Source organism: Mustela nigripes, chromosome 5, assembly GCF_022355385.1.
Source record: "Mustela nigripes isolate SB6536 chromosome 5, MUSNIG.SB6536, whole genome shotgun sequence".
NCBI lineage: Eukaryota > Metazoa > Chordata > Mammalia > Carnivora > Mustelidae > Mustela > Mustela nigripes.
Genome location: NC_081561.1, coordinates 24,974,623 through 24,994,150, shown reverse-complemented (window position 1 = coordinate 24,994,150; position 19,528 = coordinate 24,974,623). Strand labels below are relative to the sequence as shown.

At 48.6% G+C, this 19,528-nt stretch overlaps 1 long non-coding RNA gene and 5 other non-coding genes across 10 annotated transcripts; 4 read left to right on the top strand and 2 right to left on the bottom strand.

Annotated features, from left to right (window-relative positions):
* The first annotated feature begins 5,730 nt into the window (after positions 1-5,730).
* TRNAQ-UUG (transfer RNA glutamine (anticodon UUG)) lies at positions 5,731-5,802 on the top strand. The gene has a single exon. It is a non-coding gene; the product is annotated as a tRNA-Gln (tRNA).
* Positions 5,803-8,401: 2,599 nt separating this feature from the next.
* On the top strand, positions 8,402-19,086 carry LOC132017720 (uncharacterized). 5 transcript variants are annotated; one of them, XR_009404379.1, is made up of 6 exons: positions 8,402-8,516; positions 10,921-11,841; positions 12,386-12,506; positions 12,758-13,027; positions 17,028-18,547; positions 18,743-19,086. It is a non-coding gene; the product is annotated as an uncharacterized LOC132017720 (long non-coding RNA). The 5 variants fall into 5 exon arrangements; XR_009404378.1 differs by having other exon boundaries at positions 12,386-12,440; positions 17,028-19,086; XR_009404376.1 differs by having other exon boundaries at positions 12,386-12,469; positions 17,028-19,086.
* On the top strand, positions 9,423-9,494 carry TRNAQ-CUG (transfer RNA glutamine (anticodon CUG)). The gene has a single exon. It is a non-coding gene; the product is annotated as a tRNA-Gln (tRNA).
* On the bottom strand, positions 10,758-10,829 carry TRNAM-CAU (transfer RNA methionine (anticodon CAU)). The gene has a single exon. It is a non-coding gene; the product is annotated as a tRNA-Met (tRNA).
* TRNAV-CAC (transfer RNA valine (anticodon CAC)) lies at positions 15,473-15,545 on the top strand. Its single transcript has one exon. It is a non-coding gene; the product is annotated as a tRNA-Val (tRNA).
* Positions 16,885-16,958, bottom strand: TRNAT-AGU (transfer RNA threonine (anticodon AGU)). The gene has a single exon. It is a non-coding gene; the product is annotated as a tRNA-Thr (tRNA).
* Positions 19,087-19,528: the final 442 nt, after the last annotated feature.

Sequence of the window (19,528 nt, the reverse complement as noted above, 5' to 3'; positions counted from 1 at the left end):
ACCAGCTCCAAGTGAACTTGCCAAGTAAGCGTCCTGTCCTCCAACCCAAAGGCTCTTTTCAGAGCCACTTAACTTTTTTACCAAGAAAGAGCTGTTGCGCTTTGTCTGTTGAAAAGTCTCGGTGACTGGATCCCGGACCATTCTCTTCAGGAGCACCTTGAGCACCCCGCGGATCTCCTGTAAGTGAAGCCAGATGTCGGGCTTGGCAGTCCGTGCATGTTGTGCACCGCGTTATGGTGGCGCCTGCCATCACCCAGATCCAGTCACAGCCCCTCCTACTTTGCCACAGCTAGACTTGATGTTGAGGGTATAGACGGGAACACTAAACAAAAGTCAAACACTGGTGCCTCAAGAGGCAAGGGGTGTTTTGAACCCTTCAGACCAAATTGAAAACTAGAGCGCAGGCCCGAAAGCTTCACCGCTGGATTCTGCCCCCTTCCTCCTTGCAAGCAAAGGTGGAGGGAGGTACGTGTCTGGAGCTTGTCGTGGGGGAAGGCGAGGCGGACTTTGCGGTGCCCTTGCAGGGATAGGAGTGTCCTGTAGACTCCGGTATGAATATTTGAGGGAAGAAAAAGAAGTTAGTGGATAAGGACCTCCGCTTGCTACGGCACAGTCCTCTCTGACTCTCAAATTAGGCAAAACAGAAGTAACTTACCTGAGGTCATACAGCCAAAAAAAAAAAAAAGTGGGGTGAGTGTAATTTAAGCTTCCGAACTTTGAGTCCCTACTTGTAGTAGGATCTACTGCCCGTTTTAGGTCATAATCCCCACATTTGGGAGGCTGGAGAGCATGAATGAAACCCCAGAACAGGTCTTGGCTCTTACCAGTCATTCTTACACAGCAATTAACTGATTTAAGTCTATCAGGCCTTAACTGTTCCCAGAGTCCAACTAGGTTCTTAGGGCCACCAGGGCCACTTCTAGGCTCTTGTGTCTTGCAGCACATTACATAAGGCATGGATCTTTTTATCTTTCCTCTAAAATGGGAATAAGTTGAAGATTACTTGGATAAATGTAAGGGAGCTTGCAGCTTTTAGTCCCTCGGTGTTCATTTGTTTTCTGCCCTTGTATCTTTTCATATGTATTAGAATCACATGAAATTATAAAAGTGAAGACACATTATTACAATAGGAAAGCATTTTGCTACAGGAAAGCAGTAAACCCATTATACTATGCCCCAAATTCTATGTATAATCCTCTGCCACCCTATTGCATCAAAGTATTGACAAAACAGCAATAATTTATTACTCTTCCCAGATTTTGAAATAAATCTGTGTAATAGTAGACCAACTCAAAGTGATCAGTTTAAGTTAACTATCTGTACTCTGCCTTCCAATAATCAGTGACTTCACCAGCAAATGAATGACACAGTGGATTTTAAAATGCTTTTCTTGCTACTCTTCCAAATCCAACTGTACCTCCTAAACCATTCTTCCAACCAATTAACTAATATTTTATTTAGCATTTACTATTCGTTACAGGCCGCTCATTGTATGTTGGCTTAGGGATGGGAATTCCTGAACTTTATTTCTCAGTTATCACTGGTGTTCCTGAAAATGGGTAAAACGTTCATTGAGGAAAATTTGGCAATATCTCTCAAAACAATGCATATATTTTTGAGCACCTGGGTGGCTCAGTTGGTTAAGTGACTGCCTTCAGCTCAGCTCATGATCCTAGAGTCCTGGGATTGAGTCCCACATTAGGCTTCTAGCTCCATGGGGAGTCTGCTTCTCCCTCTGACCTCCCCTCTCATGCTCTCTCACTGTCTCTCTTTCTCTCAAATATATAAATAAAAAATCTTTAAAAATAATAATAATAATAAAAGACCCTCTCTCTTTAAAAAAAAAAAAAAAAAAGAAGCATATATTTTTACAACCAGAAACACCACCTCTGGGGTGGCACCATGTACAAAATGGCATATTACAGGCTTTTGCAACAGCCTGGTTAGTAGAATAGATGACAAGGAGCAATCTGAGTGATCAAAAACGAAGGAATGAATTACAGGACATTATTCTGTCTGATGGTAAGAACAATTGAGAATGTTCTTCGTAATAACAGCAGCTGGTGTTTATTGCTTACCAAATAATGTCCTAAAAGTTTGCTTACATACATCCAATTACCAAATCTTTATAACAACCTGATGAGTTAAATTACTACTTGCCTGTTTTATAGATTATAAAATGGGGATTCAGAGAGGTTGAGTAAGTTTCCTGAGGTTGCACAGCTAATAAACAGTAAAAACATAATTTTAAAAAAAATCTGGCTTCTGAAGCCATATTTGCAACCACCGTGTATTATCAGCCTTCTCTGGGTATCGATATGGGATGATTTCCAAGATCTATTGGCAAGTGCAAAAAATACAGGATAGTATGCAGTAGAATTTTCTGCATATATGTTTATACGATTGCAAAATATCTCTAGAAGGTTACTAGGTAAGCTGTCATGGGGGAAGGGAGGATCTTTTCAATGGTAACCCTTTTATGCTCTTAAATCATGTATGCATTGCCAATAAATGAATGAATGGATGGATAAATAAATAAATAAATAAATCTGAGAATCCCCCTGCTCAAATATTGAGAAAATAATATTAATAAATAAATACTTCAGTAAAGATGTGTGTGGAAAACCTCAGGAGCACTGGAGAGATAATATTCCCAGTGTGTATGGGGGGGTAGGGGGGTAGTACAAAACTGTTCTAGGCAGGTGAAGTAAGAAAGTGGGTGTCACATTCCAGGAGTTCGTAATAGTTGGCGGGACTAAAGTCTGCAAGGGTAGGCAGAAGGGAGCAGCCCAAGGGGCTGACCAAAGAGTCTAACAGAATTTTATACCCGGGGCTTCATTTAGTACTAAGTGTGTGGTCCTTAAAATGATGAGAGGACCTCATGATAAAACAACTAGGTAGGAACTGTGAAGAGCTTATCAAGTAAGATTCTGAAATATGCCAAATTCTAGATGCCAATATAAGTGTTTGGTTTTTTAAGTGAAGCAGACTCTCAAATTATTTACTATCAATCCAGCATCTGTAGGATCTGGATCTCAAATTATTTACTATCAATCCAGCATCTGTAGGATTTCTTCACTCCATGAGCATGAAGGAGAGACAGAAAGCATCACCTGTCTGTTTTGGAAGCAGGGGAGGAATCTTACAAGTGTCTATTACAGGTTGAAGGGAAGACTTCATAATGCAACTTTGTTACTTTTGTAGCTTATGATCAAATAAGCCAGGGGATCAGAATGGCACACTGTGGGCGGATACAGGTCATGATCTGTGCAACAATGTCTACGAAGTCTCAGGAAACCCCTTATAAATCAAATCATACTCCTTTTTATCATACTCCTTTTTATTTAACTGAAAACAACCCAATAGCAGCTTCAAGCCCTGGCCCAGAACTCCATATCGGCCAGGCAGCATGGCAGGATCCCACAGGGCAGCCTTGAGTTCATATTTTACGTGAAGAAATAGAAAAGAGGTTGAAGAAGATTTCCTTTCAGACAAGACAATTGGGGCACCTAGCATCCTTTGATGGGGTTTTATCGTCTATTATCCGGGAGTCCTTTCGAGTGTGTTTATTGGCTTATTGTCAGTAAAAAGGGTCTTCTTTTTTTTTTTTTTCTACATTTAGTAGAGAAACATTCCCCATCATCTTTCATGCAAGTTTTTTTTTTTTCTAAATTGGTTTCCTTTAACCTCCCATTTTCCTCTCTGAACTTACTCTTCAGTCTGTCTCAGAACATGCGAGCAAGACAGAAACTGTGACAAAGGCCAGAATAATCCACAGAGCTTGCGACCATGTGTAACACGGACATAATTCAGCATCACGCATTAAAGGAAGCAGAATATGCACATTATTGCAAATCCCAGTTATTAGTCACACAAATCACTGGAGGGCCCATAACTTTACCTCTGTGTGTAAAGAAAATTAATGGCTCTAATCATAAAATAGGACCGTCTGTTATACAGCAGACACTAGTCTAGCACTGAGGAAACCCAGTGAAAAATAGTCGGTGAGATTTCTTGTTCTTGTGGCACATAGAGGGGAGGAGGGAGCCAGACAATCAGAAATAAATTAATAAAATCTAAACTATATCAACCCCTCGATGAAGTAGTTTGTATAAAATAAAGCAAGGAAGTGGGTAAGGAACTGGGAGTCCCAGCTTGAACTGGGAGACCCTTGCACAGGGTCTCGCTGGGGCACCAGCGCTGCATTGAGCGCTGACAGAGTCGCCATCTGGGGGAAGCTGCTCCGGGTGGAAGGAATTAGGGCAAAGTACCCCAGGCAGCTCCCTGCTTAGCATGTTCTGGAAACAGCAAGAGAGGACGGTGTGCTTGTAGCAAAGGGAGTAATGGGGTGAGAAGTTTTGCTTCACATGTCTGCCTGTTTCTCTGAGTTCAACTTAATGCCTGCCTTGAGCCTCAAAACTCAGAAGGTTTTTGCATAGTCGCAGGTAAGCTCTGCACAAAGAGAAAATGGCCCCATCTCCACCAGGATCTAGATCTAGGTAAGCAAATAACATTCTTATAAAACTCTCCCTAAAGAGGTGAATTCTAACAAGAATCTTGTTCCCAGCCATACATACCCCCAGCACCAAGACATCTGGAATGACACTGAGGGACTGATGTCCCAACAGATGGCTTTTTACTGCTTAATGGAATAATACATAGCGCTTAGAGGATGTGTTGGGGGGGAGTTTTCATAACCTTAGTCATCTACTTCATATTTTCAACTTTTCCCATTTCATCCAACTCTTGCAGACCCCAAGGCTAACAATTATGTAAACAGTCCTCATTTTGGGAAGTCTATAACAAGATCGTAAACAGGCCCTAAAAAAACATGAACCCTGATATTCATTAACAAATTATTTATGGTGACAAAAAAAATTGAGGACAGTCCTCTTGGGCAACACTGAGGGAGTAGATAGGGACAACTGCTGTTTCTAGAGGGGGGTTTTGGGGGGGTTACGGTGACTGCAGAGTAAGCGAGCCCAAACTTTGTTGCCATAAAGCAAACATTTTGTTATATTCATGGATTCTGTGATCAGGATGCCTCTGGGATGTCTGGGGCCTCAGATGCGAGTTTTCCTGGACCAGGGTGGTTTTGGGGATAGGTGCTGAGGACTGGAATCATCTGCGGGCATCTTCAGTCACTTGTCTGTCATGTGACAGCCAGGCTGAGCCAGCTATAGGGTATGGGCTTCTTAACAGGATGGTGGCCTCACCGTGGTCAGACTTCTCATGTGGTGGCAGACCATTGCAAAGGTGATCTCCCAGGACACCCAAGCAGAAACTGGGACCTCCCACCTCAGAATAAAAGTCAGAGTCCTAACAAGGCCCTACACTGCCCTACAAGTTGTGTGTCTGATGATTCGGGATAGAAGGGGACAAAGGTGGGAGCAGGAATGTCACTGTTAGAAAAGGCCCCTGAAAACCAGACGAAATAGACAAGGTCAGTTTACAAAATCTGCAGGGCCCTAGGGATAATTCTTTGTCTAGGATTCCTGAGAATCTCAGGACTTCCAGCCCCTCTGGTCCTGACCTGTAAAAGCCATTTGTGCCCCCATCCACGGAGAGGACTACAGCACTCACACGTTTTCAAAATAACCCTTCAAGGGGCGGTACGGTTTTGATTGGAAAAGCGGGGGGGGGGGGGGGCTTAATTTTAGTAATTGACATTTAGCGCCTCCGTGATGCATATTTATCATAAGAGGTACCTGTTAGGAAATGGCCCCCGCCGGCCCCATGGTGTAATGGTTAGCACTCTGGACTTTGAATCCAGCGATCCGAGTTCAAATCTCGGTGGGACCTTCGTTGCTTTTCCTTTACAATTTCTTTTTCTTTTTCATTTTTCTTCCTGCTATCTCCCCTCTTAAAACTAACATTCCCCCCTCCCCTCTCTATCCCCTCGTAATCCAGCCAATACAGCAGCCAGAACGAGCACTAATATAATCGGAAGGAAGTCTGAGCCCACAGACCAGGGGCAGAGAGCCGCGCAGGAAGCAGCCGCCAATCCTGGAACTGTGCGGGGACCCGGAGGTGGTGTCGGGGGAAGTGGGGGTGGGGGGTGGGGTAGGGGCAGTGTTTGGGACGTGTAACCTGAGAAGAGCGGGGGACCTGGCCTGGGAACGCAATCCCGGCGGCCTGGCCTCTCCCCGCGCGGCGCTCAGAGGATGGCGTTCACGCCCACGGCCGAGCAGGTGCACTCGCCGTCCGCGGCCTTGCCCTCGGGCCACCCAGTCCCGCCGCAGCTGCCCTCGCCTTTTCGTGCTACCGCTGCTCTCGAGGGGGTCGCGCTGGGAGACTGTGCCCTCGCTCGTGCGGGCGGCCGCCGCTGGTGGCCCCGTAGAGGATTCTCACCCAGGACAAACCTTTCGGCTCTCGAGGGGCGGCTTGCTCCCTTCGGTGACCGCCGCCTTTACCTGCCCACACCTCCAGCCTCGCCGTCACTGTTCCTGCCACGCACCTACCCCCGCCCCCATAGCTTCTAGTCACCCGCCAGGGTGAACTGGTTTCTATTTTCCCAGTTTTGTCCTCCTCTCTGGCCTCTTGTTATGAGGTCCGGTTCTCTCCCCACTGCTCCTTTATTAACTTAGACCTTTATTCATTTATTAATTTAGACTATTTATTAATTAGACCATTATTAACTCAGCCCTTCTCCCTGAGGCCATCCTTGGCTCCCTTTATCTGGGCTTAAGTGCTTCCTCTGTCTCTCCTCAGGACCCCAAAACCCCCTTTTCATACTTGTCCTAATTGCTTGTTTAATAGGCCCTCCCCCAAGTTCAAGGCCTCACGTTCTCCAGCGAGAGGGCTTGGTCCTGGGGCCTGTTCGCCGCTCCGCTCTCCGCCCCGCAGACCCCCCGCTGACACAGGAGCTCCCAAAGACGTGCTGAGCCCAGAGCCTTTCGCCTGTTCTGGTTAGATCATCCCAGAACCCAGAAGAGCTCTTGTCCCTGCTGGGTTCTCAGACGTTCTGCTCTGCTTCTTCCCAGATTTCCTCTGCCTCTTTTTCCTTTGATGACCCCTAGTCTCTGCCCACACTAAGAATGAGCTTGGCCCAAGACTGGAGCACCAGTCTCCTTGGAGATAAACATCAACCATGACTTTTTTAAAAAGTCATCTTTTAAATTTAATTTAATTTAATTTTTATTTTTGTATTTATTTGAGAAGGAGTGGGCAGGCAGGGCGCGGGAGAGTGGGGAGTGGAAGAGCAAAGGGGAAGCAGACTCCCTGCTGATTGGGGGGCCCAGACCAGGGGCTCAGTGCCCTGACAGGGAGATTAGGACCTGATCCAAACCCAGCAGTCCAAGGCCCCAACCATGGCTTCTCTTAATGAGACCCCTCGGTAGCTAAAGGCAGGAGGGGTGGGCGTGGGGGGGGGGTGGACCATTGTAATTTGCATGTTTTGGGTGAAAATTCACCTCCGGAAAGAAAGGCTCCTTTCACTGCATTCCTGCCCAGTCGTCCTGAGCTCTGCAGGGGCCTAGTTTTGATTCCTGTTGGCTGCAAGGGGCCCAGTCTGCCAGGGGCCCAGCCTCTGGAAAGCACTAATTGCACGTTTGTGAGTAAGTTGAAGATTTTTGAGTGCTCCCCAGGAAGCAGGGTTTGGGGCTGAAGATGCCCTATTTCCTTCCTCAGGAAGGAGGCACTGGCTTCCGAACTGGGCCCTTCCTGGGCTCTTACTCGTGCCCCACCTTGGCTCCCATCACAGGCAACTGAGGGAGGGAAGGAGGCCCACGGGAGGAGACCACGAGCAGCACCGAAACCCTGTTCGCTAAACGGAGAGCCGCGCTGCTCAAGTCGGGGCTGCCTTTAGAACCCCGCAGGGTCAAGGCCGTCGGAACTGCTCTTCCCTTTGGCGTTACAAGATGTGACCAAACTACTGTATTCATCGCTGACTAGTTTTGCGAAGGAAAGAGAAATCTGCGGATTTCTCAGCGCACGTTTAAGAGTATTTCCTTTGTGAGGACCTTTTCCTTATCTCTGCCAGGCTTTGACAGTTTGGACTCACCTGTGGAGGACTGTCACCCTCCTTCCTGGGGACCTCCTACCACCTCTCGGCAAACAACCGACCGACCTTGACCATCCTCCACCTGTCGTAGCTTGAGGAAGATTCCCAGCCTGGCTTTCCAGAACAGACCCAACTGTGCAGTAATTGCCACCCTGCAGAACTCCCGCTGCAAGGGGCTCCCGAGCGAGCCCTGGCTTTTGCAGGGGGAGTCCGCGTTGTCGGGGTGGGCTGCCCGCGTCTGCGGTGTTGCGGGCTGTTTCCTTTCGCTTCTCTTGGCTGCGCTTTACGCTCCACGTCCGCCAGGGGGCGCGCCGCCCTCGAAGCGCGGCTCCGCGGAGCCCCGAGACCAGGGGGCAGCAGCCCCGCCCCGCGCAGGCCGGAAACTGCATTACCCCCCGCCCCCCGCGGTCCCGCTGCCACAGGCTCCTGGAAGGGCACGTGCAGCCCCGCGCGCGGAGGAAGTGGCCGCGGCCCTCGCTCGCTCGCACGCCGAGTGCTGTCGCGGGAGACCCAGGTAGCTCCCTCGCGCGCCGGGGCCGGACGGCACCCCGCGTGCTGCGAGACGCGCCCCTCCGCACACACACGCGCATTCCCGCGGGCCGCGCGGGTTTGACAGGGGGCGCCCAGGCGAGTGCGGGCGACGCGCGCGGCAGCTGGCGCCGGGCCTGGACGGGAGTTCGGGGGCCTCCCCTGCGCGCGCTTTCCGTCCGGGCGGAGGACGCGAGGCTGGGCGCTGCTGCGGGAGCGCTCCCGAGGGCCCCTCCCCGCGACCCGAGGTGCGCCAGGGCCGCGGGGATCCTCCTCCCCCGGCCCCCAGTGCCCCCCGCCACACACGGGTATCCCCCCCACCCAGGTGCCCCCGCGACCCTCCTCCCGCCCCAGTCCTTGCGCGAACAGGCCCCCCCCCCCCCCGGGCTTTGCTGAGACCCTCCCTCGGGCGGTCCGCGGGCTCCGCCGCCTCCGCAGTTAGGACGGTCGTTGGTGGAAGGAGCAGAGTCTGAGGAAGCAGCGTGAGGACCCCAGGGCTCTGCCCCAGGTGTGTCCCCAGTAAAGGAGCGACAGTGGTGTCCCACCTCAGGGCGGCCGTGAGCCTGAGGTGCGGAACACGACGAAACCCCCGTCCCGGGGCCCGCACCTCGGGGACGGTCGGTCTCCGTCACGGCCTCTCCTGTTCTGCGGCGAGAACCACTTCCCACCCCGCGAGGGCGGGAATTCGGGGCTGGCGGGGGCGCGCCTGACGTGTGGAGTCGGGGCTCTGCGTGACACTCTGGTGCAGAAGGTGCGCGACAGGTGCCGGTCCACAGCGCCCCAGAGCAGGAAAACGCGGCGCGCTTCTGAGCACCTTTCAGCCGGCGGGGGTGGGGGCTTGGGGAGGAAAAACTCTGCCCTTTATGAATCAGAGAGGGTGACCTGGCAGGTGGGCCCCATGGTGTAATGGTCAGCACTCTGGACTCTGAATCCAGCGATCCGAGTTCAAGTCTCGGTGGGACCTTGATCTGAGACTTTTATCCATGTCCTGATCATTCCCCTGACTTTACCAAACCCTTTCTTTTCCAGCCCCTAGAAATTGGCATCCACAGACCCGTGACCTGAATGGGGGAATCCCAACCCTTTTATTAAGTTCCAATACAATTTTCTTTTTCATATACTGAATACTTATGAAAAAATATACAATCACTTTTTATTGATCGCAAAGACAACTCAAAGCAGAAGAAAAACACTTAAAATAGAATTAAAAACACTTGAAATGACTAAAAATCTCAATTTTTATGTTTTTCTGCTTTAGACTAGTATGATAGGGTAATTAATCACAGCCTTTAAGCATATAAATGCAACATTTGGGGACCTAATTCTGTGACAGTTACAGAATAGAAATGCTTTTAAAAGAGAAAGAAGAATTCGTGAACGTTTTTCAACTGTTCAATAAAAGCATGCCATATTTTTTAAATTGAGGTATAATTAATACATAACATTACTTTCAGGTGTACAACATAATAATTTGATATATGTATTGTAAAATGATCACAATAAATCTGGTAACATAGTTACAATTTTTTTTTTACTTGTGATGAGAACTTTTCAGATCTCCTCCCTTATCAACTTTCAAATCTGCAAATCAGTATTATTTAGGACAGTCACCACGATGTACATTACCTCCCCAGGACTTACTTCTCTTGTAACGAAAACTTTGTACCTTTGAACCCTGGTTCTTGCCTTTTGCCATCTTCTGCCTCCACAGCCACCAACTGGTTCTCTGTATCTATGAGCTCTTTTGTTTGTTTTTCTGCTAGATTCCACATTCAAATGAACTCATATGGTATTTGCCTTTCTCTGTCCTACTTTTTTCACCAAATATATATTTTAGAGAATGCTGATGCATATCAAATCGTTAGAGCTTTTAGTTTCCAATGGACAAAATCCAATCGCTAACAGGACTCTTTCTTCATGTCCAAATTTTACCATATGCTAGCAGTTACATTCGTTGGAGTAATTTAAATTTATGAGGAAACCTTTTAGAAGACCACTGGAACAAACATGGAGTTTGTCACCTTCCCTTTCTCTCTTCCAGGGATAAGATTTGCCTCCCCTTTGAAATGAGCAAAAAGGGAATTATACAATCATTTGGGGAGAGAGGTGGAAAATATCACACATTCCTAGAAATCAGATACAGTGTCAGTGTTGGATTTTATTAAATGGCCTGCACTTCCTTTCTGAGGCCATCTCCCCGTCCAGACGCAGGGAAATCAAAAACACTTAGCAGAGGATGGTTTCGATCCATCGACCTCTGGGTTATGGGCCCAGCACGCTTCCGCTGCGCCACTCTGCTCCACTGAGACTAGACTTACCTTTATTATTTATCATGGGAAGGATCAGACCCTTGCCAGTTTGATTCACACCTCTTTCACTTCCCTCTCCAGCCTTGGCCTCCGCAGGACCGCCTCCTCCTGGAAGTCGGCGGGAACCTCCGGGAGCCGCTCTGCGCCCGGCCCCTGCACCCCAGCGGGCTAGGAGGCGCGAAGAAGTCCGGCTTCCCGACCCCCGGAGCGACTGGGATAGAGGGGTCTGGGGAGCGGACCGCGCGGCTCCTGCGGTTTCTGCCTCTGCCTTGGGCTTGGAGCCAAGGCCGTACCTACGGCCGGTGCCCACGGCCAGTGCCCTCCGGCCCCCGGCACCCGCTGACCCTGCGCGCCTTCCTCTGCTCCATCACCAGCTCCTGCACCTGCCTTTGCAAGGGTCTTTCCGCCTTCACCGAAGACCTGTGGGCAGAGCCCCAGGGCACTCAGGGTGTCCGTTACTGAGGAAGGGGAGGGAAAATCATTTTCTCTCTACCCTTGGAAGCCCTTGGCTGGAAACTCTGTCACAAGAGAGCAGCAAAAGAAAAACACAAGTTTATTAACACTTATACCTCCTGGGTGTCTGGGAGAGACCCGCGGGAAAGGAGCCCCTCCCCCATGTGGGCTGGAAGGAAATCCGGTACCACCGTCCCCTAAGGACAAGAGAGGAACGTGTGCAGGAACAGGAGAAAGCTGAGGGATTCCCGTGCACAAGAGGGATCCCCAGCAACACAGATCCAGCCCCCCACTCCAGGTGACCCAGGACCACAAGATATGGGGGCCTGGCATTTGCCATCTAGGGATGAGCCTCAGCAGCTTATCTTGTAACCCAGCCCCTGCTCCCTGAGGCCCACCAGGCCCTTGCCCCTCTCTCCGGGAGCTGGAGGCCTTGGGAGACCAAGGAGGCTGCCCACCAGGTATCTAGACACAATCTCCTTCCTGGATTCCTTTTGCGGTGTTCTTCCATCATTCCTGCAGGATTTCGTCGTCGGCATCCTCTGCGAGGTACTTCTATTCAATCTTTCAAGGCCTGTCTATGACAATGTACTCCTTCTACTCTTGTTCTTCTGAGAAAGTCTTTTTCTCCTGCACCTTGAAGGGTAGTGTCATTGTAATAGATTCCACACATGTAGCTGTTTCTCTCAATGCTTTCAATATTTGACTCCACTCTTGGTGCTTGGATGGTTTCTGAGGAGAAGGCCGCCAGCATTCTTATCCCGGCTCCCCTCCAGGCAAGGCCTTCCCACCTCCTTCATCAAACCACCATAAAAGCCCTCGACTTTAGTCTCATCTTTGAGTCTGCCTTCCTCAGGAAGGTCCACGCCCTGTAAAACGTACATAAATGTGTGTGTGTTCCTCCCGTTCATCTGTCTCTGAGTCTCATTTCCACACCCAGCCAGGGACCCTAAGAGGGGAAAGAAAAATGTTCCCTTCCCTGAAAGCTCTTGGTACATTAATCATTTCCTGGTCTGATGACTCCAAAAATTTCCCCTAAGAATCTAACTCTCGGGCGTTCTCTGTCTCTAAAACTTGTGTTTTTGTCTTTCAGCATGACTTGTCACTTTTCTGAAAGCCAAACACGAGTGCTGGTGAAAGGAACTGAGGTCAACAGGCCTCCCACTTCCCCCCATGGGTGGGCACAGAAGGGGCTGGGAGTACCCACCCCTCAGGTCTGTTGGGTTCTGGCGGACAGTCTTCCCCACGCACAGGCCTTGTTAGGGAGAATGACGGCTTTGAGGGTATATTTAAATGGTCATTATTGCCCTCCCAGGAGGGGTGGGGGGAGAGTGTGGGAAGGGATTTTGTTCTCCAGTCTTCACTGGGAGAACCTGGTAGGACTCCCAAGGGTAAAAGTCATACAAGTGTGGGGGCTTCTGTAGGAGTGGCTGCTTCTGGTTTTTGACTTCATGCTTGTCCACAGGAAACCTCCAGCAACTCCTGGTTGACCTGTTCCTCCCTCATACTGGTTCCGGGGTGGTTTCCACAACAGTGAGCTGGGATGCCTCCCAATGCGGTTGACCCTGTTGACCGCAGTTCTTTGACGGAGCTAAGAAAAGTTGTTAATTTTCAGTTTGTTTAGCTATTTTGTCATTCCGAGGACAGGAGCGACAACTTCTAAACAGTTGATGTGCAGGATGGGAAACAAGAAGTCGTCCAGTTCAGTTTTATCGAAGATATGTGCATTGCTTGGGTGAGTCTCAATCATTCTTACCTCTAAATTAATGACCCTTGGCATAACTATGGAGTGCATTAATTAAATGGATGAGTTACAATGAGACCCTTAGTGGTTTCTGAGCACTACGTATCTGCCCATCTATGTTGTTTAGTAATAAATATTTAATTTATGGTTTCTGGATTCAGTAAGTTTTCAGGAGGAAGGGCATGGGGGTGGGGGCTGTTGGTGCTCAAGACCAGCCAAGTAACTAGACTGTGCCTATAAGAGCAGCACATTATAAGACCCCTTCACCAGAAGCAGACTTTGTACTTCCCAGTAACGATGCAGGTAGGCTGGGTCTGAGGACCCCTGGGGGGGGTGTCCCACAGGACAATCAAGAGGGTCCTTCACACAGGATAGAAATCAAACATGAGCCAGAGAAAGTGAAAACGCAGTCTGGAGAGACAGGGTAAGCATCAGACCATACTCAGATAAAGCAGAGATGTTGCAATTATGAGACCCTGAATTTAAAACAACTATGATAACTATGTTAGGAGCTCATGGATAAAGTAGACAACAGGCAAGAACAGGGGGGCAATAGAAGCAGAGAGAGGGAAATGCTACAAAAGGGTCAAAAAGAATGCTGGAGGTCAAAAGCACTGTTACAGAAATGAGAAGCATCTCAGATGGGCTTATTGGCAGATCGGACATGGCCGAGCAAAGAACCTCTGAGCGCGAGAACATCTCAATAGAAACTCCTGAAACTGAGAAGCAAAGTGGGAAAGACCAAAGAAAAGAGAACAGAATATCCAAGAACAGTGATATATAAAAGACATTACATAGGCATAATGGAACAGAAACGATATTTAAACAGAAAGAACAGAAAAAAATATTTGAAACAACAATGACTGAAGAAATTTCCCAGATGAATGTCAGACACCAAATTACAGACCCAGGAAGCCCACAGAGCACCAACCAGGAAAAATGCCAAAAAATTACACGCAGATGCATCATTTTCAAACTACAGAATAAGGAAGATAAAGAAAAAAGAATTGCTGAGAGCTGCTAGAGGGAAAACAATTACCTACAGAGGATCAAAGGTGAAACTTTTCAGAAACCAGGCAAGCAAGGGAAATGAAGTGTTTAGTGTTGAGAGAAAAACCCACCAATCCAGACGTCTGCATCCTGTGAAATTATCCCTAAAAAGTGAAGAGGAGAGGACACAAATTAGTGATATCAGAATTGGAAGAGGGGACAGCACTACAGATCCCATGCATATTAAAAGGATAATAAATGACTGATATGAACAACCTTTATGCCCACGTTATGGATAACCTAGATGAAATGGACCAGCTGACATTGTGAAGACAAAATTTGCCGAAACTCACACAAGAAGCAATAATCTGAACAGGCCTATATGTATTTAAATAATAGAATCAAAAACTAATAACATTCCAAAACAGAAATTTCAGGTGCAGAAAAGTTCACGGTGAATTCTGCCAAACATTTAAGGAAGAAATTATACCAATTCTCTATGATCTCTTTCAAAAGGCAGAAGCAGAGGGAATGCTTCAAAACTTACTCTATGGGGCCAGCGTTACCCTAATGCCAATATCAAACAGACATTACAGGAAAAGATGACTACAGACCATCGTCTCTTACGAACACAGATATAAAAATCCTCAGCAACATAAGAGCAAATCTCATCCAGCAGCGTATAAAAAGAGTATCCCATGGCCCAGTGGAATTGATTCCAGGTGTGCAAGGCTGGTTCAACACCGAAAATCAAACCAACAGGCTAAGCGAGAAAAAGTACATGACCAGACCAAAAGATGTAGAAAAAGCAGTCAACAAAATCCAACTGCCTTTCATGATAAGGACTCCCAGCAAATGTCTGTACTTTGTGCTCCGTTTTGCTGTGAATCGGAAGCAGCTCTTCAAAACAAAACAATTAAAACATAAATAAATACCTATGTTAGAAAAGAAAGTGGTTTCTGTTTGTGGGATTTGGGGAAAGGAATTGCAGTTTTGAATTTCCGGCTAGGCAGGGAAGAAATGAGAGCCATGCCTGGGAGTCTGGCGGAGAGAGGGGGCCTTAACTAGGGCCCCAGGAGGACTGGAGAGCGGAGGCCACTCCAGAGTCTGAAGGCAAAGCCTGCAGAGCGCGGTCGGCATTTCCACGCTGGGCGAGCGGCTGGGAAGGAACTCCGAGGGATGCAGGAGTCACACGCAAGCTTGGTGAGCGCCGGGGTGTTTGCGAGCATTCTGGTGCCGGCCGCGGTTTGAGCAGAAGGCGCGCAGAGCTTCAGCCCTTAACACGCCTGGGAGCTGGAGAGCTCCTAGCCCGGGCGCGCTGCTCCTTTGGGGCCCGTTTGCTGCCGCAGCTGCGGTGGAGTCGGTAACAGCCCCCCGCGGTTGCAGGAACCAGCGCCGGTGCCTGCGGAAGGAGTGCGCGTCCAGAGTGCAGGGGCGCGCAGGAGGGTTTCCGTAGTGTAGTGGTCATCACGTTCGCCTCACACGCGAAAGGTCCCCGGTTCGAAACCGGGCGGAAACACACCCCCCCCGCCCCCGGCGGCGGGTTAGCTTTTCCTTCCCTTTCACAATTAGATCGCGCGTTTCCTGGACACCTTTCACGCCAGCATCCCAGTCAAACCTACCCATGAAACAACAATGACTTGCTGTGTGGAATCGAACCCAAGTTACAGAGTCCCAGGAATAGGGACAAGGTGTGTGCCCTAGAGCCAAGGCCAGGTGACATTTACTGGGACTTAGAAGGAAGAGTTATTTGAGGAAAGAACATGAGCGAGAAATATAGTGTTGGAAAGAAAAATCTTCAACCAAGTGTATTTTCACAGGTTTTGTTTGTAGAGTGTAACATTCCCGCATCAGTACCTTCTTCAAGCTCTCTGCAAGTACTCGGTCATGGACCATCGCCTGGGATTCCATTCCACTTTCAGGTGTCCTTTAAAATCCAGTCTTTGGGCAAAAAAATATTGCACTCCCAGAGACGACTGGCTTCCTGGTTCCCAACCTGGGCATTTGTCCCAGGCCAGACCCTTGATTCAATGCTCTGCGGTGGCTGGTTGGAAATCTCAGAACTTATGAACAAAAAGTCCTGCGTTCTCATTTTGCACTGGGACCACAAGTAGTGTAACAAGTTCTTCTCCAAGAAGATCACAAAGGGAACAATCATCCAAGTTCAGTGTTCCTTACAGGGAGGAGGGGGAAGCTGAGAAGAAGGCCACCCTCTGCTTGACAAGAAATGTGCAGGTCACTGAGGGTGAGAGGATGCGTTTGTAGACTATGGTAACACTTGAAGACACACCCTAGAATATCAAAAGATAAAGATCCACTAAAGCATTAACACTTTATTCTAGGGTTTGACGATTTTTTCCAGCCGTTTCTTTTCATCTGAGTCCTTCAGGACTCACTCGACTCCCGTCTCTTGTTACAACTTTCTTGTTTTCCCATGAGTTTCCTTTCTGTATATTTCAGCACTAAGCGTTCTTACTCCTTCAAGATTCCAACACGTGGCTCTATTTTTCAAAATATTCAAGGACGTCTTAGAGAATGCAGAATCATGGGAGAAGGAGAGATTGTTATCACAGCACTCAATTTATACAATATGCACATTTTATCTCTTTTTTGCCTTCTCTTCGAATTATATTCAAAACAAAATGTGAAGGGAGACTGCACGTTTCTTAGGAAATGTGGAGCGTAGCTACAAAAGTTTAAAATTAAGAAACTATAGCTCGTCTAGTTCATAGCATAGACTTTGCTAATTCATGGGACTAATTCTCCAGCTCCTTTACAAAGTGACTCAGACAGGTAGACTGGCCATCTTTGGCTTCAATAAGCTATAACCCCAAGTTTGCATAAAACCACAAAGGGAAAGGCCCTGCTGGGATTTGAACCCAGGATCTCCTGTTTACTAGACAGGCGCTTTAACCAACTAAGCCACAGAGCCTCACAGTCTGTCCTTCTATCTCACTTATTGTTTTAAAATTTCACACTTTAATCTGTGTTCTTATTTCAGCAATTTCTTTAGGATTTAGCGAGAAAGTGAACCTAAACTCCAGTCAGAACCAAAGAAGAACACTCCCTCTGTGGAACAAGAACTGCACTGAGAAGCCCAAATTGCTTGGCACTGAGACCCTTAGGACCAGCCAGGAGCCTGCCCTTCCAACTCTGTGGGTGACCGATGGGAGAAATAAGACCCTGGATTTGATCCCTATGCCCCCTAACTTTTGACCTCCGATGATGCTGTCTCCTCCACAGGCAAAAATACACTCCCTCCCTCTCAGTCGGATTCCTTTGTGAAATCCAGGATGGCGTCATCCAAATTAGGGGAAGGCTCAGGTGAAGTTCCTCAGGTGGGAAAGCTCAAGCCAGATTCTTCGTAAGTGGAATATCTGTGGACTGAAGGTCCAAGTCCCCCGTCTTCACAGACCGGCATCAGAGGCAGAGGCTAAACACCATCCACACTCCCGTTCAAAGAGAACAAAACCAGGGGACACACCGAGTCCCAGCAGTTCCAGAGGCCAGTGGGCACAGGATGCCATTTGACTGCAACTCAGTCGTGCTGGCTGGGAACTGTCCTCCGGACTCCTGGCTGCTCCGTCCCACTCATCCGTCCTGTTCATACGGCATTTCTTTTACTGAGACTTTGTCCCAAACTTTGCTCGTTTCGTGCTGTCCTCTGGCTTTTTGAGTCCGCACCGTCGGCGTTCAGTCACCATGCTCCTGACACCCCTGCGATGTCATGAACATTGCTGGAGTGGATTCCTTTAGACCTGGAGTCGGCAGACGATGACCCCAGGCCACATCTGGCCAGCTGCCCGTTTTTATAAAGTTTTCTGGGAACACAGCCACACTTACTTTCTCATATTTTCTGTGGCTGCTTTCCTGATGCAGCAGCAGATGTGAGTCATGTCGACAGACAAGCCTAAAATATTTGCCATCCGGCCCCCTCAAGAAAAAGTGTTCCAACCTCCGTATTAAACAAAAACTGCGTTTGCAAACCTGGGAACAGGAGTCCCTTGTCTACCTTGGCTTCCGATACAGCTGCTGGCGGGGCGCACCCCCAGATTTTGTGGGTTTGTGAATGGGACACGTAGGACATGTCCTGAAGACCCTTAGAGGTTTGTTGTTCTGCTGAGAGACCACCTTAGCTCACCTGGCCTTGCCAACAAAAGATTTTCCAATCACACCTTTGGCTGCTGGCGGGGCTCTGGACTTAACATTTGCCTGAAAGGCATCTCTTAATTTCGGTGTTGGTTTTCATCTGCAGCAGCGGGGAGTAAGAAACAGCTTTCTCTTTCAAGCCCTTTCAGCTTGGGCTCATTGGTATTTAACTGTTCTTCCCTTAGCTTAAAGCTCTCATCTCACATTTTACCATAAACGGCGAGAAAGGCTGAGCCGGCTGTCAGCACTCTGGCCGGAAATCTCTTTAGCGACACGAGCCAGCGTGGAGGTGTCCGTTCTACGACAGTGCGGGCGACGGTGTGGATGAATTATCTGCTGCTCCATTAAGAAAACTTTTTCTTCCAAGTTCAGGTAACACTTTCCCTGGGAGCCCTGTGTCCCACCTGGTTAGGATGGGTCCAAACCTAAGGTTCTGCATTTGTTCAGAACCCCCAACCCCCGCAATGTGCCTTAAATCACAAGGAGGGGGGACCGGAGCCTAAAAACTGCCACTAGGCACCAAGCTAAAACCTGTCAGGCCCATCGCTTCTCTTTCCTTTCTGTCAGGGACCAAGGTCCTGTGGTGACAGCGAGGGTCAGAAAATGGTTATTCACGGATGTGTGTCTGCCATCCTGGCTGTGTCCGGGACAGGGCAACTCCGACCCCGGCCAGGGGTCACAGGTGAAGGGATTCACAGGTGGAGGGAGGCGTCCTCGGCATGCAGAGCTCTCCTGCAACAGCGCTAGGATTTTCAGTTCCATCCGTGTTGCTCCAAGGTTGCAAACTATCACCACAGCATAAATGTGCATGCATGTACACTGCCCAATAATGAAAATCAAAGTTCCCTCCAATTTCACAAGGCCACACCCAGTGCTGTGGCTGACATCCTTCCATGTGCCCTGTCACGGCGGGATCTGAGGGGTGGGGAGGGCGGGGAAAGATCCAGAAGCAGGAGCAGAATGGCTCCGTGCTTCACGGAGACATTTTTCACTTGTGTAAGTTCTCCAGGACGACATCCCTCGATGTCAAACCCCTCCAGTAGGCTATGGGTGTTCTTTCCTTCCCAGTCCTACGATAGCGGGTTTTACTCAGTTTTTACTCTTGCCAATCAAATGGTGGTAGAGTATCATCTCTTTTTACCTATTATTTCTGTGGTGATAAATGATTTTGGAGATTTTTGCACAAGATTTGTTGGTCTTCCTAGATCTCTCTCCCCTAAATTGCTTGTCCTATCCTTGGCCCATGTCCTTGTGATCTCGCTGCTTGTCATGGCTTCTTGCTATGATATCTTCTCTCTCTTCATCTCCCCCCACCTATCTGGGGACAATTTAAATATATTCTCCCATGATATC